Raw genomic sequence first — 7,214 nt, 5'->3', positions numbered from 1 at the left:
TTAGGTTCAATTACCTACACAGCTCCTGGATTCCATGTATGTGCGTAAGGCGGGGCGGGTGGCGGCAGAAAGCCAGAATGAAGGGAAGGGAGCATGAACTAGAGAGGTGGAAACGGGAGGGGGGGAGTAGCTTGCCATCATTTCTCCGCCTTGCCTTCCATCCTCTACCCCCCCCATCTCTGCTTCCCCCCTTCGCTCAGGGTGAGTTCATTCACTGGGATTGGTTTCAAATGACGCCATCTCTTTATTTTTACACCAATGACCTCATCGCAGCAGTAGCGCAAGTTTACCGAGCAGCGAAAACTCTTTTCTCTCTCCTCCTCCTCGCTTGTTTTGTTCCCTACATTGTTATTAGGCGTGTTGGCTCTCTTTCTTTAAATGCACTGCAGCTTTTGAAATCTATCGACAGAATATTTTTCTTCCTTTCTTTTTCTTAGCTCCCCCTCAAGTCATCTTCAGTGAGGAAGAAACAGCTAGAAGCGCTTCCTCTCGCTCTCCCGCTCCTTCCTCCTCAGCACCCTTCCCACCCCCTTTCCCTAAAACGGAGGGGGGAGCTCCCCCTCCCCCCCCCCCGCGAGAGAGGAGAATCCGACGCACAGAAAAAATTCCCAGCGGCTCTGAAGAAGGGAGACTTGAGAGAGTCTGGCAGAGTAAGAAGAGGCTGATGGCAGCTCCTAGTCCTTTTAAAGCCAAGACAATTTAGAAAGAGGGGAAAAAGTAAGTGTTTGGAAAAAGAAAAGGTAAAGAGAAAGGGGGTTGACAAGAAAGATTTGGGGGAGTTTTGTCCTCTACCCCCCCCCATTCAAATACAGTCCCCCTCCAGGGTAGTGCTTGGAAACCACATGGGAGTGGGCTTTAACAATTTTGGTGTCTTTCTCTTTAAAGAAAACGTAAAAGAAATAAAAATTCTCCACCCGCTGGTAAAACACAAAAACAAAACTGGATTTCTTAGACATTTCTTCACTTCATGTCTTCCATTGTTTACTTGAGTTGAACGTCTCCTCTAACTCCTTAGACGGCTGTACTATACGATTTTTTATTTTACATCCCCCCCCTTCCCCGGATAAGCTGGGGAGGGATGAGAAAGTACTGTAGTTATATAAAAAGATCTGGCGAGTTTGTGTGTGTGTGCATGTGTGACAGAGGCAGACAGACGGACAGCGGCATATTCTTGCTACTTTCAGTATTGTGCTGTTAGTCTCACTTTCCTATCCTCTGTGTTCCTTTTCATGTTCTCCAATTGCTTTGAGGTTTGTTTATTTAGAAGGATTTTTTATCGTAGTTTGTATAAAGTCTTTCTCCCCTCTTACAAGGAATAGGAGAGGATCAGTGTAATATGCTGTTAAAAACAAAGTCTTAAATGCCAAATCTTACAAGCTGTTCTTTTTTCAAATATCTTGTCACCTGTTTCTCTAGTTTTAATGCTATGCTTCAAAGGTTATTCATAAAGGAGGAAAGGTGTTGTCTTTTGCAGTATTAAATCTTTTATACCAGAAAATGGGGCAGGGGAAGGAATGTGCTCCAGTAGTGTAATATTGTCTCGTTCATAATAAATTAATCAAATGGTATCTTAGTGATCATCTTACAGTGCTGTCCTATACATATCTATGCAGAAGTAAGTTCCATTGAGTTCAGTAGGACTTAACTCCCAGGCAAGGGCATACTATAGGATTGCAGCCTTAGTGATCTCTGGCTTCTGTATAATGCATAACTAGTGTTACTTCCCTCCCCCCCCAACTGCTGTGCCTTATTCAGCAGCACTAAAGACAGGAAACTTCACCTATTGAATTTCTGCTTGTCAAATGAAAGAGGGGCTATGCTAGGGATCCTCCCCTCCCCACGAATATTCATGATTCTTGCTTCCAAGGAAATACTGGGGCTTTGAGAAATTTTGAAACAATACTACACATATCTTGTTCCATTAAGGCACTAGCCAAGAGACACAGAAACGCTTTTTAGAAAATTCTGTATTGCCATACAAGGGACAAAAAGAAATGCTTGAGGAAAAATGTGCTTGGTGAACCTGTTGTTTTCTTTCTGTTTTTGTTAAGGGATTGCTTGATTAGTTTTTATTGTTACCCTCATTTTGTTGATTGTTAAAAATGTTTGTAGGTCCCTCTGCAAAACTATTTTGTTAGAAAGAGAAACATCTTAGCCTGTTATTTTGCTGAGAAAGGTATAAGTGACAATTCTTATAGTCCTTTTCAGAGGAAAGTTGCTGCCATGAGCTCCCTTTGGCAGAAAGGGTGGGGTATAAATTTAATAATAATAATTCCATTGTAGACAGTTTTAACCCACAAGCAGGGGTTCTGTTTTGCAGCCCTGATCCATTTTATTTAAAAGGAAGAATCTTGAGCGGTTAGTTCTTACCTCTCAATCCAGGCATAATTGTTTGGGAGCATACTCTGCTGATTACAATACACTGTGCTTCCAAGTTGGTGTTTTCAGGATTGTAGTCATTGCAGTATTTTACTTCCATAATACCAGCTGATGAGTAACATGTGTATTGGTAATTTGGACAAAACTGGAGTTGAGGAAAATGACATACTATATACTTGTTGAAGGCAACAAAGTTTGAACGCTTACTTTAATGGGCATTCCAAAACTGCGGGAAAGGCTTTGCTTTTAAATTGCAAGCATGTACATCTGTTTGAAATATATGAGTATTAATAACCTTTTGATTTCCAAAATCATAATCTAGTAGCATAATATAATCACATCTATGCATTTGATTGTCATGATTGAGAAGCATTCAAAAAACATACTTCTCTGGTCTTGACAATTGGGCGTACCCATATATGTATCAGTTTCCAGTTCATGAGACAATTCTCCATGCAACTTTAGGGCGCACTTGTGCCTGCAATGATTGTGTGCAGGTTGTAGCTGACTGTGTGATCCAGCTTTTAGTGTTTGATTCTAATCTGTGTTGTGATGAGGAGAATATAGGATGGAGGGAAGGTACCACTACAAGCAACAAACAGAAGAGGATACCTGACAGGTGCACAAGAATCAGTTTATTAAAATCCAGCATTTTTCATGAAATTCTTCTTAAGGGAAGCAACTGAATTTATTTAATAGAGTTGGAAGGGTCATTTTAGGCTATCTAGTGTACCTTGTGCTTGATGCAGAAAATCCAGAACTAGAACATGCCAGACAGATAGCTCTACAGCCTCTGCTTGAAAACTGCCAGTGAGGAAGAACCTTGGGAAGAGCCTTGGTTTTGTTGTCAAACTGCTCTTATCATTGAGATGTTTCACCTAATGTTCAGCTGAAAAATGCCCACCAGTAATTTGAGCTCTAGATCTTGTCTTGGGATGACAAAAACAAGCCTTTGCCCCTTTTTTGTGAAGGTTGTCAAGTATCGAAGAACACTATGGTGTTGCCCATCATTCTTCTCTTCTCTAGGCTAAACACACCGAGTTTCTTCTACCTTTCCTTGTAGGACTGGTTTTCCCTACTCCTGAACATCTTTGTTGCTTGCCTCTAAACCCATTCCAGTATGCCTATGTCCTTCTTGAAGTGTGTTGCTAAGAACTGGACACAGTACTCCAGATGAGGTTGGGCTAACACATAATAAAGTGGATTGTTTACTTCTCAAAACTTGGAAACTATGGTTCTATTAATGCAACACATTATCCTTTTCTGTAGCACTGCTGATTTGTATTCAGTTTATGATAGGCTATAGTCCTGAAATCCTTTTCACATGTACCGCTGCCTAGCCAGGTATCCCCCATACTGTGTCTGTGTATTTTATGTTAGTTTCAGTTGAAAAGCAGAATGTTGCATTTGCCTCTTATTTTAATGAGGTTTTTTGTTTATTTCAGGGCAATCCCCTTCCTAGCAAGGTCATTTTTAATTGTATTCTTGTCTTCTGAGGAGGTATTTGATGTTCCTCCTAGTCTTGTGTCATCTATAAACTTGATAAGGATTCCCCCCCATCTAAATAACTGATAAAATGTTGAAAAGTACTGGGCCCAGGACATAGCCTCCCACAAGTTTGACGAGAAATTATATATAAGCACTCTTTGAGTACCATTGTTATCACCATTTAGCCCACATTTAACTAGTTTGCTAAACAAAATATTATGGAGGAGTTTGTTTAAATGCTGTGCTGAAATCGAGATAAAGTACTTGCAGAGCATTACCACAATCCACAAGCTAGCTACCTGATAAAAAAAAGAGATAAAATTAGTCAGGTATAATTTATTCTGGACGCATCCATGTTGGGTTCTATTAGTCACTGCCTTGTTAAAATGCTTAGAAATTGACTCCTCTAAGCATTTTGATAACAATACTGCAGTTAGAATAACTGCTGCAAGTCTTGCATGTTGGCATAATACATTGTGCATGGAAGCTATTCTATTTATTTATTCTATTCTATTTTAATCCAAAATGAAATGGTATCCTCTATGTTGTGCTTGCACCCTTCACTCATATACTTTCAGCTAGGATTTGTAAATGGTCATTTGCCTGGTTGCTTGTAGCAAGTAAGAATTGCTTCCAGATGATCAGGCAAACTTAAAAAGAATGTTTGTTTTGACAGGTCATTAAATGTGCAAATGACTTAACATTGGGTATGTGTAGGCCAGCAGGTTAGTAATTTTTCTGTGGTCTATTAATTGGCTGTTAACTTCAGTGAATTTATTTGCAAGACAGGTTTCAGCCGAGTTTCGAGTACTCTACCAGAAGAACTGGCTTGAAGGTTCCCAGTACTTATTTTTAATACCTGTATACCACAGATTGGTTTGTGCTGCATAGTTACAAGTGGTCAATATGAAAAAGGTACTATATTATTAAAGTGTGTAGGAGATAGATTATGAATGTTTACAGAAGGACCTTAGAATTGGATCAGTAAAGTACACACACACACACACACACAAAACACTGGGGAAATAATGTCTGATAAAAAAAACTTTGCAAATTAGCTGTAACCAAACAGTAACTAATATATTGGAGGCATTGTTGCCTTGGCTTCCTTAATCTGCTCTGTGAACAGAAGCTGTTGACAAGGCAAACATAATATAACACAGATTCACAATGACTCTTTTCAGGAGTGTTTACTGTGCAGCCTGTGCCCCTTAAAGTGTATGCTGGTGCTCCATATAAATGGATGGGATATCCCCTCCTGCACCCACCCTGCTCCTCTAGACGATTTTGGCAACCTTCTCTTAATCAAACATATGAAAGTGTATGTGTGTGTGAAGCTCACTGAGTGACCTTGGGCCAGTTACTGGCTCGCAGGGTTGTTGTGAGGATACAATGGAAACATGTATGCCACCCTGAGGTCCTTGGAGAAAAGGTGGGATAGAAATGCAATAATGTAGAACTGGGGATCATAAAAACATCATTTAAACATTTTCTGTAGGCAATTTAGACTGTTCAGACATGATGCATGCCAGTGATGCTTCCAACAGTTCTGTAACAAAGCAAAACAACAGAAGGGGAGCTTGCGGAAGGGGGACCTGTGGAGGAGGAGCCGGTGGAAAGCTCTGTCAGTAGTCACGTACATGAGCTGGCCGGGAAGCTCTGGCTCCCACGAACAGGCCTCCCGGGGAGTAAGTGCTTCCCATAGGCCTCCATGGTAATGTTTTTACTGTGCCGGCCTTTTGGTCAGTGGAGTTTCCTGGCAGATCGGGACATGGGGGAAGGCTCCGAACGTGAGGAAGATCTCACGCAAGTCGCTGCCTTACAAGAAGGGCAAGAATGTTTAGCAATACCTTTCCTATGGACCTGAATGAGTGATGCTTTCCCTCTTCAGATTGTTCTGGTGGTGGGGTGGGGGAGAGATTGTGAATGGGCCTAGGATCCTGCACCCTTTTGCTTCCCTCATTGTGGGGAAGAGTCAGAGAATAAACCAGGAGATCCTGCATTTATCTGAATTCGAGAATCTCTCTGGCTGACAGGAGTTGTCTAAAACACCGTTCTTCAAGCTTGGGTCCCCAGATGTTGTTGGACTACAACTTCCGTCATCCTTGACCATTGGCTAAGCTAGCTGGGGTTGATGGGAGTTGTAGTCTGACAACATCTGGGGACCCAAGCTTGAAGAACACTGGTCTGAAACATCTGGAGAACACCAGGTTGAGGAAGGCTTATTCATTTCCTTATGGTATTCCTTTCCTTTGGTGAGGAAATGTGAGAGGAGTGCAGGCTTGAAGGAATATTTAACACCCAAATATAAAACAAACACATTTTTCATACAGTGTGGAGATGATCTCTGAAACTCTCTGCAACAAAATATGTTACTAGTCAAAACAACGGTGTGCTTTTTAAAGTACTGGTAAATTAAAATATCAGCAACTGTAGCTCAAATTATTAGGACATGATTTGTCATGTTTAAAGCTGCCTAAATCTTGGTTTTGAGTAGATAGGAATGAATGACAGGGGATAGAATTTCCCATGAATGCCTTTGAGAATTATCTATTGTTGCATACAGGATGCTGTTGGTCTAGGAGAGTTACAGTAGTTGCTCAGCTTGTACATTAGTCGCACTGGTGTCAATTTATAATTATTTTAGGGTTATAAATAGGTTTGAGTAACCTTGACTTGATTATAAATAGTACATCCCTGGGTAAGTGGAGATTGTCACTAAACAAGTAGGCTAACTGATCAGATAGCAAGCTGTGCCTCACTGAAATATTGCATGTTCATCTGGAACCTAGAAAAAAGCATGTTTGCTCCTCTGAATATCTAGGGAAAGGTTTTTGGGATGTTTTTGTACCTTCAATATACAAACTCTGAGGATGCAAGGAAGGCAGCAGTTGTACAACAAGAGAAAATGAGGCATTGTCTCACAAATATTGTGAGCCACCACATTGGCTTGTGTTTTGAGAGGGCACGCTTGATTAAAGGGAATGTGTGAGAATTATTCCTGGCATACTGGTTGGGATTCATTCTTGGTATTCACAGCTTCAAGAAAGAATGCACCAATGACATTATTTTATCATGCAATGAAGGACATCGTTTCTCCTCTTTAGCACCTTTAGTTAAAATTGAATTAAACCATTTAAAGCTTTAATAGTATAGAATAAAATATGCAGTGGTCAGATAATTAAATTAGTACGGTTTTGTTAGTTTTTGTGAGAAGACTGATACAGGTTTATACAATTTATTCACTAAAAGCTTTTTTAGTCTAATGAAACGAGCTCTTCTTACCAGAGCTGTACTGAGCTCATTTTTAGCCCTAGGCTGCTAACACTGATGACTGCTTCACATGT

General features: G+C 40.6%; 1 protein-coding gene across 1 annotated transcript in view; it reads left to right on the top strand.

Moving 5' to 3' along the window:
• The first annotated feature begins 245 nt into the window (after positions 1-245).
• Positions 246-7,214, top strand: part of DUSP16 (dual specificity phosphatase 16) — a 92,336-nt gene continuing 85,367 nt past the window's right edge. The window contains exon 1 of the mRNA XM_061582498.1: positions 246-717. The gene's annotated coding sequence lies outside the window, so the exon portion shown is untranslated. The remainder of the gene's footprint in view (positions 718-7,214) is intronic.

The sequence above is a fragment of the Rhineura floridana genome, chromosome 8 (assembly GCF_030035675.1).
Source record: "Rhineura floridana isolate rRhiFlo1 chromosome 8, rRhiFlo1.hap2, whole genome shotgun sequence".
NCBI classification, from domain to species: domain Eukaryota; kingdom Metazoa; phylum Chordata; class Lepidosauria; order Squamata; family Rhineuridae; genus Rhineura; species Rhineura floridana.
Note: the sequence above shows the minus strand (reverse complement) of the source record. Positions and strands in the feature narration are given on the sequence as shown.